We start from the raw sequence: 20,318 nt of genomic DNA on the forward strand, positions 1-20,318 counted from the left end.
ATCTACTCTATGTGATGAATGAAAAACAGAATTCAATAACAAATACTGAACTACTTATGAAACTAAAATACAGATCTAAGTAATTACTTAACAAAATACAAATCAGACAATGAACAGAAAAAGGAAAAAAATCTGAAACATAACTATCGGTTTTTTTTTTCTTTTTGTTTTTCACAATCAACGCAGCTGGAGAATCAATTAAAATGAAAAAAAAAATTAACGAAGCTGAAGAAGAAGAAGTAGTAGAAGAAGAAAAAACAGATAAGAAGAAGAAGAAGAAGAAGACGTAGAAGAAGAAGAAGAAGAGGAAAGAGAAGAACCAGATCGGAAGAAGAAGAGAAGGAAGATCTGAAGAAGAAGAAGAAGAAGAGAAAGAAGAAGAAGAAATCGGAGGAAGAAGAGGAAGAAGAAAAAAAAAAACTTACCGTGAAATGGAGCTGGAAGGGTTAGAGGAGGAGTGGCGACCTCCACCACCACGCTGTCGCCGGAATGAAGAGCTTCCACCACTACCGCCGGCTGGAGTGTAGACAGAGAAAGAGGGATAAGGAGAAGTTAGGGAAAGGGATTAGCCACCGGCAATGGTGGAGGAAGGAGAGAAGAGAGGGAATAGAGGGAAAGAGGGGCTTCAACCGTGAATAGGGGAGGCCCCAATTTCTCTTTTTTTTGGGTTTTTAAAGAGCTCAAACCGGTTGGAACTGGTTTGTAAAAAAAATATTCAGTTTCAAAAATTCCAAACCGGTTCCAGCCGGTTTGGTTTTTATTATTTTTTTCAATTTTCTATTAGAAATACAAACCGGTTCATGCTGGTTTGTATTATTATTATTTTTTTTTTCAGTTTTCCTTTAGTTTTCAAAAATTACAAACCATGTAATGGTTTGTTTTTATTATTATTTTTTTCATTTTTATTTTCAAAAGTAAAGAAAACTGTATAAATCAGTTTATTATAAAAATTTTCAAAAACAAAACTATTTATTTATAAAGAAACTTCAAAAACTAATCTAACTATATATTTTTTTTTCTTTTCTAAAAAAACAAACACTTAAAATGAATATAAAACTATTTTTCTCCATTTTTTTCTTTTTTAATAAAACTAAAACCAAATTACAAAAACTAAAATAGCATAAAAATGTAAAATAAAACTATTTTTCATGCATTTTCTATTTTTAAATCATTTTAGCACATTTACTCAAAAACTAACATAAAATTGGATTTTTGAAACATTATTTTATAAAATCATGCATATTTAAATGTTAATTAACCCTGATTTATATGCATGATCAAATACCCCCATGCTTATGTTTTGCTAGTCCTCGAGCAAACTAGAAAAATGCATGAAATCAAACTATCACCTAACTCACTTTCGTAGGAATCACGGTTGCATTTAGCTCATGCAACAAGCCCTTTCAACCCCTGGGTTACCCCAGTGGACGAGTAAGGTCTCGTGAGGGTTTGCAGTGATGCTACCCACAAACATCTCTGTCATGTATGCATAATATTACACATCCTCACAATCAATAGGTAATTAAAGACTTTGTTTTCACAAATATTTCCTGTTATCTCAAAATCAAAACATAATTAGAGTCTTTTATATACCACCACATAAAAAGAATTTCTTTCACTTTTCTAAATATCACAATTATTTATGTTTTATTCTTAGAAAATCCAATAAAAACATATTATTATTTACTTATCCTCACTCATATGTTTTCTACACAGGTTTTCTCAATCACACTTCTAAGCACTGAACTTTTCTTTCTTTTTCAGCTCTTTTCTCAATTTTTTCATTTTTTTCACGCTTTTTCTTTTTGCGCATTCATTCTTTTCTTATAGCTTGCGTGTGGTCTGCTTTTATGTCTTGTGCAATGTCAATATCTTCTATACTTATTCAATACATACCAAAAGATATCAACTAAGACATAAAAATGACTTCCTTCATTCACCTTTATAACATGAGAGTCAAACATTTCAACTTGTATCTGTTCTCAGTTACTTAGAATCACAAAGTTTTCCACTCTCCATTTCGAAAATGGAATTAAAAGTTTCAACTTACATCTAAGTTCCATCTACTAAGGATTGTTGAATTATCCAAACAACCTATCGCATGCTTTTTCTCACTTTTTGAGCTCATTTTTACGCTTTTGTTCATTTGCTTAGTTTTTCAAAAATAGAACTGTGCATATTCATATTTATGATTCAAAATAAATTCTAACATGTATCTATCATCATTTCTTTGAAATCCGCATAAACAACCATAATTTTTAGATCTATGTCAGAAAAAAAAAATTGTGGGGCTTAAAAATCCTCTAAAAACATCAGATTTGAAATAACAATCATATAAGTTCAAACTCTTTCTTTAAAAATCTACTTTTCATGAAAGATGTGTAAACATGTGCAAGAACAGAAATATCAAGGTGTGCAAACTACACCCTCCTCCATGCTTGAATGACACTGTCCCAGTGGCACTCCCCTATGCTTATATGAAACTACGTGAATGCACATGAGAGGAAATAAATGAGGGAAAAGAGTAGAATGACCTGTCATGAATTAAAAATACACGTTCTATGAATGCAATAAATGCAATGTATACATGACAAAACATGAAACTCATGAAAAAGATAGAAAACGAAAAATAAAACCAAATAAAATCTATAAATCCTAACAACAAATGTAATATTGTACAGAATATGGGTTGCCTCCTATAAAGTGCTAAGTTTCACGTCCCCAGCCAGACGGATCCCTGGAAAACCCTTCATCGTCCATGAGATCAATGGACATAAAGTGAGACTCAACCGGGCTCTATGAAGAAAAGAGTGTCATCTGTGACACTACGCACTGTGTTTTCATCCCTTCTACCTCCAAATGTAGTATCATGACTCTCTTGACATGAAGAACGGAGATTAGTCTCATCTGAGAGACTGGTCAAGAATCGAGAGTCTAGGACCGACCGACTATCAATGAATGCAACTTCAGACAAGTGGTGAATATGATCAGGCTTGACTTGGTCAAGCACCTTCTGCATTTGCACCTCTTGCTTAGTAAAAATTGGTGATCCTAAAGGCTGAGAAAATGGGGCTTTATATGATGAAAATGTATGCTGTGAGTAAGGCCCCTTTTGTTGAGGTATCATGGAGATCGACTCGTCAGCATAAATGATATGAGGTTCATGAGTTGATTCCTGAGTGGAGTGACATGCCTTCCCATACTGAAGGGATGTAACAGATTCGACTTGCTCATGATGTGAATCGGTGGGTTGCAAGTCAAATGACATGGAATTCTCTCCCTTTGAGACAACAGACTGACTATGAAGGTTCCTCTGGCTTTGCCTAGCGAAAGTCTCAACCAATTGTCCCATTTGAGTCTCTAGCTTGGCTATTGACTGCGTATGGGAGCTCAAAAGTTGTAATATCCTATCTTGGAAGGATTGACTAAATGAAGGCTCATGGGATTGAGTATAAGCAGGTTGGGCTGGGGGATGAACCTATGGAAAAATGGGATGCGAGTAACCTTGTGAAGGGTTATTGGGTCTATACTGTGTCTGGGAGGGCTGATGGGATAGGGGAATGGATTGATTTCGCCAACCTGGGGTATATGATGGTGTAACTGAATTAAGCATGGGTCTAGCAAAACCTTGGGCAACATTCACCTGCTCCTGAACGAATTCAGGATATAATGGCACTGCCGGACAATCCGCAACACAGTGTGCAGGGCTAGCACATAGCTCGCACACTCTTTCTACTGGATTTCTCGAGGAATTGGCTAGGAATTGATCTAACTTCCTAGTCAACTGGTCAACCTTGGTACGCAATTCTAACTCGGACCCAACTTCGGAAATCCCTATTTTCCTAGGACCACTAGACAGAGATGTAGTCTTATCGAGCCGTGAAGACAAGGTATGATGCATCGTGTTTTCACTCAAGGTCTCAAATAGAGACCATGCCTCGTCCTCACTCTTGATCATAAAAGTGCCCCCACAAGACGAATCAACCATTTGACGATGCTTTTCAGTAAGCCCGTCATAAAAATACTGCACCAACTGCCAACGAGGCACCTGGTGATGGGGACACTTGCGGAGAAGATCTTTCAATCTCTCCCAAGACTCGTGAAATTGTTCTCCCTCAATTTGAGAAAAACTGGTTATAGCTTTACGAAATTGGTTTGTCTTACCAATTGGGAAATATTTTTTTAAAAATTCTCTTTGCATTCCTTCCCAAGTAGTAATACGAACCGTCTCTAGAGATTTTAGCCAGTGCTTGGCTTTATCTTTGAGAGAGAACGGAAACAAAGTTAACCTCATAGCGTCGTCTCCAAAATTATTGATTCGCACAGTCGAGCAAATCTCAAGGAATTCGTCGAGATGACGATATGGGTCTTCATTGCTAAGGCCATAAAACGAAGGTAACATTTGAATCACACTGGCCTTAATCTCAAAATGGCTCGCTCCTACATCAGGTCTCGTGATGCAGGAGGTGGGAGTATACGTATTTGGCATGAAGTACTCCCTCAAAGGACGGATCAATTGATGATCGTCAGCCATTGCGTACACCTTGGAGTAGACCGTTTGTAACACACGTCCTAACTTTGGGTTTTCTACCTAAATAACGCACTAAGCAGCCAAACCACGCAAACCACAAAGCGAGTAAACTAAAAACAACAAAAACTAAACAAACACCACGCAGTTACACATAACAGAGATTATGCAAAGAAATATGAAATCTATGTGTACGGTATCAATCGTACACAGTCACCTCTAAGGGCTCCTAGTAGGTGGGCTGTGCAGAAAAGTAAGCTCGTCTCTAAGATATGCACATACGTGGTTCTAAACCTAAATGCACACAAACACTAGGCAATAAAGCAAATACTAATATTACGCCGTTCCCCGGCAACAGCGCCAAAAATTTGATGTCTTCTTTTAAATCGTTGTAATTTTGAAAAGATTTTTTATATGAAAAACATGTGAAAACCAGACATCAAATAATAAAAACCGGTTCTCACTAGTGAATGAGACCGGGTCAAACTCAGGGAACGGGAATATTTCGTATTCAAGTACACAAATCTAAACTAATCTTTATTGCCGAATTATTGAAATGTAAAATGTTCAGAAAAGGTAAAAACAACTAACTATTACAACAAATGAATACCCTTCGCAGAGGGCGTAAAGTGCAATATTTACAAACCCAATTAAATTCCTAATTCTAAACTGAAAAGTAAAAAGAAGCTTTATTCTTCGTACTTCGTGTCACGTAATCGCTTCCGCTCCAATCCTGTGCTATCCTGCACAAGTAGAAAGAACACGAGCAGTGCCAGATTTAGAACATAAAAGAAATGCTAAAAGACATCTAAATGACTAATAACTAAGTAATTCTACGATTAACTAACTGATTATTAAGCAATTAACAATACTAATTACCTATCATTTACTCAACTAACAACTACTTAAAACTCATTGAACTAGGATCTATCAATAGAGTAAGCTAATTATGAAAACAAAACATGAGATTAAAATTTCAAGAATTAAAAGAATTGAAAATATCAAGAATGTAATGAAAATCAAGAATTTCAATATGTAAAGAAAAACAAATAGGAAATGACTAAAAACTAAAAAAATCAATTAAACAGGCAAAAGCAAGAGATATAAAACTGAACAATATAGAAATTGAATACAAAAAAAAAAAAAAAACAGAAACATGAAAAAGTTAAAAACAGTAAATTTGAACGGTAAAGAAACAGAAATTAACTAAAAAAAACAGGAAGATGATAAAAAAAAAACAGGAAAATCAGGACATGAATTTCAGAAAAGAAAGTAAAAGAAACCGAAATTTAACAAGTGAACAATAAAACCGAATGTTAATGCAATGCAAGACATATAGAAAAAACAAACAAACAGGAACTTAATGCAATGAAAAATACTGTAAAATTACTAAAAATTCAGGAAAAATATGAAATGGAAAACTTGGAAAATGAATTTAACGAAAGCATATAATGAATGTAAAAACAAGAAAAACAGGAAATTACAACATTCAAGAAAATAAGAACATGCTATGCTGCAAACAGAAATTTAAAAATAGGAAAATAACAACATTCAAACAGAAATCTACTCTATGTGATGAATGAAAAACAGAATTCAATAACAAATACTGAACTACTTATGAAACTAAAATACAGATCTAAGTAATTACTTAACAAAATACAAATCAGAAAATGAACAGAAAAAGGAAAAAAATCTGAAACATAACTATCGGTTTTTTTTTTTTTTTTGTTTTTCACAATCAACACAGCTGGAGAATCAATTAAAATGAAAAAAAAATTAACGAAGCTGAAGAAGAAGAAGAAGTAGTAGAAGAAGAAAAACCAGATAAGAAGAAGAAGAAGAAGACGTAGAAGAAGAAGAAGAAGAGGAGAGAGAAGAACCAGATCGGAAGAAGAAGAGAAGGAAGATCTGAAGAGGAAGAAGAAGAAGAGAAAGAAGAAGAAGAAATCAGAGGAAGAAGAAGAAGAAGAAGAAGAAGAAAAAAAAACTTACCGTGAAATGGAGCTGGAAGGGTTAGAGGAGAAGGAGTGGCGACCTCCACCACCACGTTGTCGCCGGAATGAAGAGCTTCCACCACTACCGTCGGCTGGAGTGTAGACAGAGAAAGAGGGAGAAGGAGAAGTTAGGGAAAGGGATTAGCCACCGGCAATGGTGGAGGAAGGAGAGAAGAGAGGGAATAGAGGGAAAGAGGGGAAAGAGGGGCTTCAGCCGTGAATAGGGGAGGCCCCGATTTCTCTTTTTTTTGGGTTTTTAAAGAGCTCAAACCGGTTGGAACCGGTTTGTAAAAAAAATATTCAGTTTCAAAAATTCCAAACCGGTTCCAGCCGGTTTGGTTTTTATTATTTTTTTCAATTTTCTATTAGAAATACAAACCGGTTCATGCTGGTTTGTATTATTATTATTTTTTTTCAGTTTTCCTTTAGTTTTCAAAAATTACAAACCATGCAATGGTTTGTTTTTATTATTATTTTTTCATTTTTATTTTCAAAAGTAAAGAAAACCGTATAAATCGGTTTATTATGAAAATTTTCAAAAACAAAACTATTTATTTATAAAGAAACTTCAAAAACTAATCTAACTATATATTTTTTTTTCTTTTCTAAAAAAAACAAACACTTAAAATGAATATAAAACTATTTTTCTCCATTTTTTTCGTTTTAATAAAACTAAAACCAAATTACAAAAACTAAAATAGCATAAAAATGTAAAATAAAACTATCTTTCATGCATTTTCTATTTTTAAATCATTTTAGCACATTTACTCAAAAACTAACATAAAATTGGGTTTTTGAAACATTATTTTATAAAATCATGCATATTTAAATGTTTATTAACCCTGATTTATATGCATGATCATATTACATATATTCAAAATGCAGAAGAATCAATGAATCTAATACAAAGGCACAAAGGTCCCTGCAAAAACAAGAAAGTTATTATCAGTAGGCATATTCCAACACCAAGGTACTATCCTAGGAAAGAATGGAAGATTTGGCATTGAAAAAGACAGGGAACTTTTATAGCAGCAACTATATTGATATGATACTAATAAGCACAATAGAGCTGGCAAACAAATGTGAATGAGTTGTGCAATGTGAACAGGTATATAAGATATGAAACATATAAAGCCTACATCTGTGCTAGAATGTTAACTTAACGTAATGTAAGATATTACATCAGTATATGGCATAGAGTATACATGAGATAGTAGAAAATATTTATAAAACTCAAAGTAAACAGGAATCGCTAAAAAAAGAAATACACAAAGGCAATACTTAATTATGGGATCAATTTCTAACACAGAATATGAAGCTAGAATGCAGAGCTTACATTACTTGTTACAGTAAGATAATTGTGCGATGAGTAAAGCATGCAGTGAAGGGATAGCGATTTCGTTGGGCTCTCCATTGACATCCACCATTTTCCAGCCCCCTTTTTTTTTATAAAAGTCGACTGAACTATATTCCTTAGAAGTACCAACAACATTCAATTCTTTATTTGTTTCTTCAGTTTCAAAAATATCAGAAAGTGATTCCACCTTTTTCAAGTGATATGGGGGCAACCCTTGAAGTCCTGTCCCAACGAAAGAAAGAGGAAGTCCTGACAGTGAAATTACTTCAGATTAACCTATTTCCAGGGGATCTGCGTGTATGTAGATCATGTTGACCAAAGCACACCAAGATGGGACAATGCCTTTTCAGATCCTGGACTCTCTTATGAGTATGTAGATTGAGAGTTTTCATGGGTTTAGATGACATGTTATGGGCGCTCAAGAAATGCACTGTTAGTTCAAAAAAAAAATTGTGTAGGAAATACATCATGAGCAGGAATGGGGGAATGTGGCAGAAACTAATGAATACCTTGAATGTGATTAAATTCAATGGAACTTCAGAAACAATAATGCCTCTACCCTTACAGAGACCATGTGACATACAAAAGATGATGAATCATGGATACGTTACAGAGCATTTTATTATACAGCAAATAGAACACACTATCATGGGTGGGTAGGAAACAATGTATACAGGGGACCTTATGCAGGTGATGTAGGAGGCTTATGAGATATGGTTGGAATGTAAATAATGCAAGAAAACAGAGAATGTCGTTATGTGTTAAATGCAAAAAAAAAAAATGAGTATATAATAAACAACCGGATGGAATGAACAAATCCATGATGCTGAATGATGGTATGAAACAGATCTAAGTGCACGAGTGCATGGGTGATATTCAGTGAAATGTGAATGTTTAGTAAAAATGGCATTGACACTCGATGGAGGATGCCCAACAAATCGGTATGGAAATGGTACATGGAATGGGAGCTGCGTGAAGGCACGCACACGAATGATAAACGAAAGTGCCGCGAATAATATGGATGCAAATTGGAAGCCAAGATGAACACAGGAAATCGGGATTAATTAAAACAAAATAGAAGATCAAGAAAGAAAAGAAAAAAAAAATAATAATAAATGCAAACAAAAAACTAAAAGTCAAAAGGAAAATTAAAATGTAAGACGATTATCAGAATGGGACAAGAAATCATATGTCACTAAGAAATCAAATATAAATCGGGAATCAAATGAAAACAGAAAATCGAGCTGGAAAGAACATCAGATCATAATTCAAGCAGAAAATTGTAAAAGAAAAAAAAGAGTAAATCAAAATGCAAACAGGAAATCAGATCGAAATTGCGATACATAGGGCAATGATGGGATTGAATTAGAACAGAATGATACGATGATGAATTGTAAACGAAATGCAGAATCTAATATACGATGAACACAAATAAACCAAGGGAATTCATTAAAAAAAATTGATAAATAAAAAAAATAAATAAAAATAAGAAAACATAAAGAAATTGTTGGAACATGAGTGTCCCGTTGATATTGCAGTACGTGGATCGACACTGCTATATGCAGGCCGATCTTACGAATTATGCTCAAGGGTAAAAAACATAAAACAAGGCAAAGGAGAGTAAACTCAATAGAGAATGCTGTAAATGGAAATTTTACAGAAAAGAGGAAAAGGAGAGTGATACCAACAAAAGAAGGATTCTTACTTGAATCAGACTGGATTGAGGAGGAAGAGGTCTTCCTTTATGTGCTACTGCAGGCTCGATCGAGTTCTCACTGAGAGAGTGTGAAAGAGAAGAACAGAGAGGATGGGGAAAAGGAGTGGGCGGATGAGAGAAACTGCAGAAATGATCGATGATGAAGGATGTCTGAGCTTGGCAGATGATGGATGCCTCCCAACGAGACCCCTGTGCTCCTTTTTATAAGGGACCGAAGAGGGATCAAGAAGGGAGCGATATGGTTGAGGATCAATGGCTGAAGCAAGGGCAGCCGATCCAAGGGTTCTTCGTGATCGCTTCTCAGGAAACCGTTGGGTCTTTTTCAACAAGAATCCCCCTACAAAACCTTTTTTTTGAAATGACGGTCCTTCCTAACAATGTTTCTCAAGAGGGGGTTTAGTAAAAAACATTTCTTTTTCCATTTTGATTTTTTTGTTGTTTTTTTTTCATTATGTTTTCTATTTTATTTTATATATATATATATATATATATATATATATATATATATATTGAAATAAAATTCTAAAACTATGGGAAAATAAAAGATCTAAAACTATTTTTTGTATTTTTGAGAAATATTTACAAAAGGAGGGGTTTTCTGAGAATTCGGGTTTGAGTTTTGGAAATTTCTTCAGAAAACGAGTTTGGATCCGAGTTTTGAGGAAATATTCGAGTTTTGGATCTCGAATCAAGAAATATGAAGCAATGGATCCAAATGGGTACCAGATGGACTGTCTGAGCCTTTCAGAAATTAATTTTGATATTTTTGTAAATTTAATTTGAAAATTGGATAACGAGGCTCAGATTTGGGTTTTGACACTAGATCTGGATCCAAAATTGAGTCAAATATATAAAATGAATTTGATTCCAGCAAAACCAGAGAAATAACTTGAATTTAGGTTAAAACTGACTCAATTATTCAGAAAATGGGGTGAGGGACAAAAGGGGAATATTTATAAACTTTTGAAAAATTTGGGGTGTTCACACCACCACAAATGCCTTTGTGCGCCTTCCGCACGACTTCTTTGGCTTCGTCTTCGTCTAAGCATATGGAATACTCAGAACTGAATCCACAACGATAAAGGACATTGGCCAGAATAAAATATCGGGTAGACATACGCTGGATTGCTCGCTGCTCTTTCCTTGAGAGTTCTGAAGAAAATTCACCGGTTTCTATGAAATTTTGGATATTGTAATACCAAGGCTTCTTTTTTTGCTCAGCTTGGTTTACTTGTTCTATTGGAAGGAAGGCGGGTTGGTCAATTCTGCCAATTTCAAAGGCGCGACAAGATTCTCCATTTTTGAAAGTCATAATGGAGCCTAGATTGGCTAGGCTATCAGCCACTTGATTGAAATCTCTCTTGATATGGAAGAGCTGAAATTCTTCAAAATTGTTGGCAAGAGCTGAGACGATCTTTTGATAGGGAAGCAGTTTCTGATCCTTGACTTGCCATTCGGCCTGAACTTGATTGACAACTAGAAGCGATTCGCCATAGGCATGCACTCTTTTGACATTGAAGTCTAGTAGAATCTTTAGACCTTGAATTAGAGCTTCATACTCGGCCATATTGTGGGTGCATGAGAAATCGAGCTTAAGAGAAAAGGAAATCATCTCCTTATTAGGAGTGATTAATAAGATCCCAATGCCTATTCCTGCCATGTTTTTGAAACCATCGAAAAATAAATTCCAGACTGGAGATTGTTGAATATTACAAATTTTCTTATCAGGGAAGTCATCTTCGGCTTTCACTTCTTATGCCAAAGGAAAATCCGCCAATTGATCTGCAATTGCTTGACCTTTGATTGATTGTTGGGAGACATATTCTAAGTCATACTGCATTAGCAAGACTTGCCATTTGGCGATCCGTCCACTGAGAAAAGGTTGTTCTAGGATGTACTTGAGCGGATTGAGTTTGGATAGGATTTTGACTTCAGATGCCAGCAAGTAGTGTCTTAGCTTCTGACACATCTATACCAGAGCTAGGCAGGTCTTCTCTATTTGAGAGTATTTTTTTTCATGGTCTATGAAGGTCTTACTTATATAGTAAATGGCATGCTTAATCAGGCTACCTTCTTCGTATTGTGCCAAGAATCCGCCACATGCGACTTGATTAACTGAGATGTATAACAAAAGGGGTTTTCCCAATTCTGGTGGCTTCAGGATGGGAGGATTGAGAAGATAACTTTTGATATGATAGAATGATTGTTGACACTCTGGTCCCCATTCGAACTTCACTCCTTTTCTGAGTAAGTGATTGAAAGGCTCGCATCTCATTGCCAAATTGGATATAAATCGTCGGATTGATTGCATGCATCCCTGAAGGCTGCCAACTCTTTAAGATTAGTTGGAGGTGGCATATCAATGATGGACTTTGCTTTAGCTGGGTCTACTTCTATCCCCTTTTTGCTAACCAGAAAACCCAACAGTTTGCCTGATTCGACTCCGAAAATGCACTTTTGAGGATTAAGTCTTAACTTATAAAGAATGAGTCGCTTAAAAACTTGATCAAGAGCTTCGAGGTGATCTTATTCTTCTTTGGATTTCATGAGGATATCATCAATATATGCATCCATGATTTTACGCATCTGATCATGAAAAATGACGGCCATTAATCGTTGATATGTTGCTCCAGCATTTTTAAGCCCAAAAGGCATAACTGTATAACAAAAAGTGCTCCAAGGCGTAGTGAAGGATGTCTTTGATTGGTCGCGGGCATCCAATTTAATCTGATTGTAGCCAGAATATCCATCCATAAAAGAGAACATGGCATGCCCTGTCATGCCATCGATCAGAAGATCAATACTTGGAAGTGGATAATCATCCTTCGGAGTTGCTTTATTGAGGTCTCTGAAGTCTATGCAAATCCTTACTTTGCCATTATTCTTTGGAACAACGACAATATTGGCTAACCAATCTGGGTAGTCAATAGTTCGAATGAATCCTGCTTTGAGCAAATCTTCGAGTCCTTTTTTAACTTGTTCTATTCTGGGATCCATTTAACTCAATTTCTGCTTGATTGGCTTAGCACTTGACTTCAAAATGAGGCGGTGTTCGACTAATTTGGGATCTAAGCCCAGCATATCTTCATATGTCCATGCGAATACTTCCTCATGTTGTTTGAGAAAATTGGTGAACCTTTCCTTTTCTTCCAAACCCAGACTGGTGCCAATCTTGAGAATCTTGGGATTGTCTTCTGAACCGATATTGACATCCTTAGTCGGATCTTGTACTAGAGTGGATGGTTCATCCTGCTTCTGAACTGAGAAGAATTCTGGAAATTCTTGAAGAGACTGATCGAATTCTCCATATTCATCTGACTGCTTTACAAATTTGTCATCTTCTATGTTGGTTTTGACTCGGTGAATTGCTGCTGACTTCTGGAAAGCCTTTGGATTGAGAACGAGTATCTTGATTGCTCGAGAAGGCATTCTGAAATTTGGAGAAGAAACTTGATTCAGGGAAAATCGCTTAAATAGCATTTGAAAAGAATCATGAATAAAATGACAATGAAATTGTAAAACGAAGAGATAGAGTAAGGAGATAGATAGCATCCAGATAGATAAAGAAACTTGAAATTTTATTGATTTTGAATTGATCAAAGACATTGATAGAATGAGACATTTATTTTGAAAAGAATAGAAAGAAAATACAAAAATGGTTCTCAATGTGCCCCCTTAACAAAAATAGTCTTCTTTTGTGAGCTTTTGCCAGAAAATCCTAGTCCTGCTCTGAGAGGATGATGCTTCGAAATCATTGGTTCAATGCGACCATCTTCATTTTTGCCCAATCCTTTGAAGGGTTGGTAGCCACGCTTCAGAAGCAAATCAAATCCTTTCTTTTCTTTCATGAACTGGGGAAATAACGGGTGATCTCTGAGAGTGTTGTAGTTGAGTCGACCTTCAATCTTGAAGAACTGAGGACCTCTCCATCGGGTCATGGCTATAGTATGCATTGATGGCTCGATGTCTGGAGTATTTCTAAGCTCTCTCCGAGACTGACTTCTTCTCTTTCCCTGATGCTAGGGATATCGGCGGTGAACGCGGGCCTAGGAATCATGGGCTGTGGGAGTCTTTCTTCTGGGTTGTTATCGTCGCAAATTTTTTTCCTTCCCTGTGGGTGAGAGGGGAAACCTTCCTGCGAGTCTAACCTGACCGGAATTTGAAAATTGTTTTGAAATACTCGCCTCCGTTTTGAAAATAGCGGGAAATATTCTGTGGAATGGGACTCGACCTGTCGGTACGAGGTTGTAAACACCCCAAATTTTCACCCTCATCTAGTGTTTACATTTTATATGTCATTGCATATCATCGCATGCATTCGGCATACCATGTCATTTCATTGCATAGCATTGCAAGTCATTACATCTCATTTTCGAGATCTAGCACTTTTGTTTTCAAAATATTTAATCCAGATTCAAGTTTTAAAACTTTTCTTTCAAAATCAATTTTAAAATCTGGGTTTTTAATCAACATTCTGTCATTTGCCAACCCCCAGGACCTTATATTTTAAAATGTTTTTCTCAGAAAACAATCTGGATTCGTTTTAAACTCAATTTTCAACTGATTTCAATTCTCAGATGAGACCCATTTAGGTGGTGTCGCTTCTGGATTCCTTCACTTATCAAATTTCTTAAAATTTTTAGAGTCCTAGTTGGATCAGGACTTTATCTTTTTAACTTTTTAAAACATTTTCAAAACTTCATTTTGATTTTAAATCAGTTATGGTCATATCCCTTATCCATTTCCTTCATTTTGGCCAAAATCTTAGTCTTTGTTGGATCAGGACTCTTTTTCTAGAGTCCCAGTCGGATCAGAACTCTACTTTTTACTACCTTTTCTACCTATTTTTGGAGAAAACCTTTCAAAATCTTCCGTTTTGGCCAAAATCTCAGAGTCTTAGTTGGATTAGGACTCTTCTTTAAGAATCCCAGTCGGATTAGGACTCTTCTTCAGAGTTTCAGTCAGATTAGGACTCTGTCTTTCGTCACTATTTTTACCTATTTTTGACCAAATCTTTCAAAATGAGTCAAAAACTCAGAGTTTCAGTCAAAACAAGACTTTGTTCAGAGAGTCCTAGTTGGATTAGGACTCTGATCCTGATTTCAATTTTGAGAGAATCTTTCAAAAATCTTTCCATCTATCAAAACTATTACACTTTTATCAAAGAATTTCAAAATTTTGAGATTTTATCATAGAGTCCTAATAGAATCAGGACTCTGCCCCAAGTCCTGAAAAAATCAGGACTCTATCCAAAGTTTGTTTTTTCATTCCATTTTCACTGATTTTCAAATTTTCTGTTTAAATTTCATCATTTTCTTATCAAAAAACAAAAAATTCTTAGAGTTCTGATCGAATCAAGACTCTTTCTCTCAGAGTCCTAATCAGATCAAGACTCTGAACCAAAACTTCAAGTTTATCCTGTTTTTAACTGTTTATCAAAATCCTCTCATTTTGATTTCAATATTTGTTATTGTTTTCACTGTTTTCACTAGTTCTTTCATCTGTTTTTCAGAAAATACCAAAAAAAATCTAGAGTTTCAGTCCGATCAGGACTCCATCCCAGAGTCCTAATCCAGTCAAGAGTTTTGCTTCCATTTTTACTCTTTTCTATTTGTTTTTCAAAAATTAGTTCACTTTGCAGAGTCCCAGTTGATTCAGGACTCTATTTCAGAGTTCTGATTGAGTTAGGACTCTAACTCTGACTGCGTTTTCTGACTTACCTTACCATTTTTGATAAAATCTTTGAAAAACTTCTTTATTTAGCTTTTAAAATCCCAAAATCTTAGAGTCTTAAAGTTTCAGGACTCTAGCCTAGAGTCCTAGTTCACTTAGGACTTTATTTTTAAACCTTTGAATTCCATTTGTTGATTTTAACCCCTTTTCAAAGCTATTTTCGGTCTTTATTTCAAAATTTTCAAAACTTCGATGTGGGGCCCACCCAGTTGGCGCCATATCTAGAGGAGTTCTGACCTAGTCAGAACTCTGTGCTATTTCAAAATTTTCAATCTCAAAATCTACTTTTGAATATCTTTTGAAAAACCTCTCATTTTCAAGTTTTAAAATCGTTTTTTGAAAATTCAAGTGGGGCCCACTCTGGGTGGTGCCACATTTGCAAAAGTCAGGGTTAGACTAGGGTTAGTCATAGTTCTAGTTAGTTTAGAGGTTAGGAATCTATAAGAGTCCAAACTTGATTTTAAAAATCATATTTTTTTACTTTAGATTTTAACCTTGATTTTAAAGTTTTAAATTAAGGTTTTTGAAAAACGCCAAGTGGCGCCACATTTGGGAAGTTCCCTAAAATATTTAGAAGTTTAATTGGGGTTAGTTAGGATCCCTTTAGGGTTAGGAAACCACAAAAAATCATCCTCCCTTGGTGGTTTTAGATAGAGTTTGAAAAAGTCAAAGTTAGGTATTAATTAGTCCTAATTACATGGGTTTTGAAAAAAACTATAAAAAGGGGTCTTTAGAGGGGTTAAAGGAGGCTATTTTTCTCTCAAATTTTCGTGGTCTCCCATCTCTCCAGCACCACTTCTTCCTCCATTGAAGCTGCAACCCCAAGGTGAGTTTTTTTAACATTAATTTATTATTTTTTTTTATTTTATAATAGATTTCACCATTGGCACCTCCCCTTTCATGGATTAAACCATGGATTCAACCTCAAGAACCTCAAGTTCAATTCAAGAAGAGGATCTAACCCTATTCCATGCTATTTTCCATGATTCTAATCCATTAGAATCGTTTATTGCATTGTTTTTTATATTCTTAACCAAGAAAACATGAGATTTATCCAATTAAATGGATTAAATCCATGATTTCAAGGGTAAAAGCAATTTCAGCTATGGATTCCCTATTTTATTTTTAATTTTAGCACATTACTGTTTATTTCATGTATTACAACATGAAAATAGGATTCGTTTTTCTGTTTAGATATTTTTTTTTGTTGTTTTCATTAAATAAATCATGTTTTATTGGTGTTTCTTAGATTTCTGCATATTTTAATTTTAGATCAGTAGAAAGTATGTTAGTTCGTATTGAAATCTTTATTGGAAATTCCTAATTTTTTTTATATGTTGTTCACGGATATGTCAGTGAACTACTGTAAAAAAATCCGACATTTTAAGATTCGGGAACTCTGTTAATAAAATACAAAGTCAAATCGAGATTTCTGTTGATTAAAATCGTTATTTAATTTCAAGTACAACTTATAGATGTGTTATTTCTTTCATCAGATATCTGATTTGAGATCCGTAAAGTGAAGTGGCATTGTGTTGATGTAGGCTATGTACTTTAAAAACTTTATAATTTTTTGCCTCTGTTTGGTATTTTTCCTTTGTCAGAAAGTTGGATCCATCTTTTAAAACTCGTTATGATTTATCAAAACTCTAATCCGACTTGTGTTGATCATAGATATCTAACCGTAGATCTGATTCATGATTTGTAAAAAGGGAAGTTTATTATTTTTCTGTCTACTATTCACTTATGAAATTTCAGAAATTTTAAATGAAGTCTTCTATTTGTTTTTATATTTTAAACCAGAAGTACCTGTTTTAATTAATTTTAGATTTGTTATATTTAAGTCTAGATTGTCAGAAAAGTATCTTCCTCATCGAAGATGATTTTTCCGATCTGTAAATAAGAGATTCTTTGTTTTCCTATCTAGTTTACCTCTGTAAAATTTCAGAAATTTTCATGGTAAATTGACACCTGATTCGGGTCTAACACTGGAACTGATATGTGACCATGGGTAAAAATAGTATATTTTAGGGTTTTAATTCAATTTTTGAATTAAAATAATGTCAAAAATATATTTTTATGATTCCAATATGATTTTAGGGTGATAAAAAGTGCAGGTACCGATTTTTATTAATTTTTCAATCCATTTGATGCTTAGATGAGCCAAATGGCAAAACAGGGTGCCCGTAGGATCCCGAAACACTGCCAAAATCATGATTTTTGTGATATTTTTAATTTTTATGTATAAGTTCATGATTTTAGGGTTTTTTCATGTTTATAATCATGTTAGGATGCTTCATGGTCGATTTTATGTTTATTAGATTTCATTTAAACCCTAAATCCTAAGTTTTCACCATAATTTATTTAAAAAAAAACCTTGATTTCAAAGCCATAGTCTTGCTATCGGGGCCATTTTGGTCATTTGATCTCAATTTCGAAATCCCTAACCTAGATTTTATTATTTTTTATCATGTCATATCATCTTGTGTTTGATTTATTTTCATTTGAATTCTAAAACCCCTTTTTTACAAAATATCTTTTTGAAAAACCCTGGTTTCAAGGCCATAGTCTTGCTATTAGGGGCATTTTGGTCATTTGACCTCAATTTTGAAATTTTAAACCCTAATTTTCATATTTTTAATCATATCATGTCATATTATGTTTGATTTATCCTTATTTGAATTTCAAAAGTTGTATTTTACAAAATATTTTTCTGAAAACCCTAATTTCAAGGTCATAGTCTTGTTTTCAGGGGTATTTTTGTCTCTTTTTCTCAAATTTCAAATTTCAAAGTTATTTATCTTTATTATTTATTCAATTTTATTTCATATTTCATTATTTTTATATCAGGGAATCATATGAAAAAGACTTATATCTAGAGAAATCCAGTAATTTCCAGACATTACTGGATAAATCTAGAAAAGCCAACATATCTTCACTAACAAGTTTTCTAGTTTTGCAGGAATATTAAAGACTTTACTTTCCTTTAATTTCCTGTATTTAAATTCAATTAGTGATGTAAATTGTATTTAAATTTGGAATAAGAATTTCAATTTCTACTTAGATTAGGATTTGCATTGCATATAGTTTAATTCTGCAACTTTTAATATCTGATGAATGTATCATTCATGCATATTTTAACAAATTCACTATGATCTACACGAATGGCACGTGCACAAACTCTTAGGGAGTTGACAAACTCGGTGGAATTTGTATTTATGGCTATAGTCAGAATATGAATGAGACCCAGATTTGTGATCTTCGTATTAGCCACATTCAGCCTACACTCTTAGGCTAACTTCAAAATGCACTGCATTTCTCAAAAATACAAAAGGATTTTCTCAATTCCTCAAAATCAAGTCTTTCAAATCCATATTCATTCATTTGCAAATTCCAATTCCAATTCAGAGAAATCAATTTTCTCAAAATTTCTCAAGTCTTTCTCAGAAATTGATTTTCTCAAAATTTTGAGCTTTCCAATGATATTTCAAGCATTTCCCAAGTTCAAAATTTGATTTTCCAAGTTATATATTCAATTTCAAAGTTTAAATTTAGAAAAATCAAGTTTTCCAAAGTTACTTGAAATTCCTCATAAATCCATTTTCACAAAACACTTGGATTCTTCAGAAATCGATTTTCATTTTCCTCAGAAATATTCTTTCACCATGATTCACGATTTTCCAAGTGACATTTTCTCCAAGAATTTCCAAGTATTTCAAATCTCAAAAGCAAACATCATGTTTTCAAAACTGAATTTTCAGAAAATTCATAACACATGCCTGATTCTTTGTGCATTTAGGAAATAAAACACAATTTAGACAAGTTGAGCAAAGCTAAGCACACTTTTGATCCTTGGTTCAATTACTTTTGGTAAAGGCGCCAGGAACAGTTGAACCTCGTACCGACAGGCAACTCTCATTCTTCGAAATTATCCCGCATTTTAAAACGGAGGCGAGTTATTTTCAAAATCTTTTTCAAAGGTCAGCTTGACTTGCAAAAGTAAAATTTTGCGATGATAACAAGTTTGTCGACCGAGATGGGACCTGTCTTCGCCTGATCAATTATGTGCTTAACTTAGTTCAAATTGTCAAAATCGTGTTCCATGGAATGTCACCTTTTATTTCATGATATCATGTGAACCTAGGAGCCTAGACTTGAACCCAGCTGACATGGATTGCATATAGACTAGGTATGGTTTGGTAGGACTAATTGAGGAGAATTATTCATGCTCACTTAGACCTAGGTCTGAAATACAACACTCCTCAATCTTGGATTTGTATGAAAACAATGTTTGCGTCTTCAAAATATTTCAAAATCTCTATCTCTTTAGGTCTTAGAGCCCTCTGTTTGCTTGTATGTGTTCATGTTTTCAAAAACCACCCCACCTATCTTTATCCGGTCTTCATGTTGCTGGGTTTTCTTTCAGAACCATAGTTCAGGACAAATCCTCACAACTGGGCCACTTATTTGGGTTAACGCCCCCCTGCCACGTACCAAGGGCCATAGTCCAACGTATATCGGCAGGCGCTCAAGGATGTTGGAAAACTTGAACCTAGAACCGGAGAAATTGATTTTATGCCACGTACATCGAGCCTCGGCTCGAGTATATAGGCATAGCATGATTGGACACAAATGATTTGAACCTTAGAGTTAGGATTAAGATCCTAAAGCTATTTCAAAACTGGTTCATCTAGAGTCAGCTTTTAGAGAATGTTGTATGTGCATACTTGTTTATACAGGATGTGATTGAATGTTAGTTTCTTTTATTCCATTTTATTACATTTACCACAAGTTTTCTAAAATACTGGAAGATTTTCAAAAATCCCCAATTTTTTCATTTTTTCCATATACTGTCTAAAATTCTGGTTTTATTCAAACCCTAGACGATTTTTCAAATTCTCCTTTATTTTTCTCAAAACTCTAGGTGATTTTCCATCCTTCCTTCCTTCTCGATCTCGAATTTTCCATCTTCATTTTTATCCTGATTGT

This window comes from Nuphar pumila, chromosome 9, assembly GCF_984573655.1.
Source record: "Nuphar pumila chromosome 9, dmNupPumi1.hap1.1, whole genome shotgun sequence".
Classification (NCBI taxonomy): Eukaryota; Viridiplantae; Streptophyta; class Magnoliopsida; order Nymphaeales; family Nymphaeaceae; genus Nuphar; species Nuphar pumila.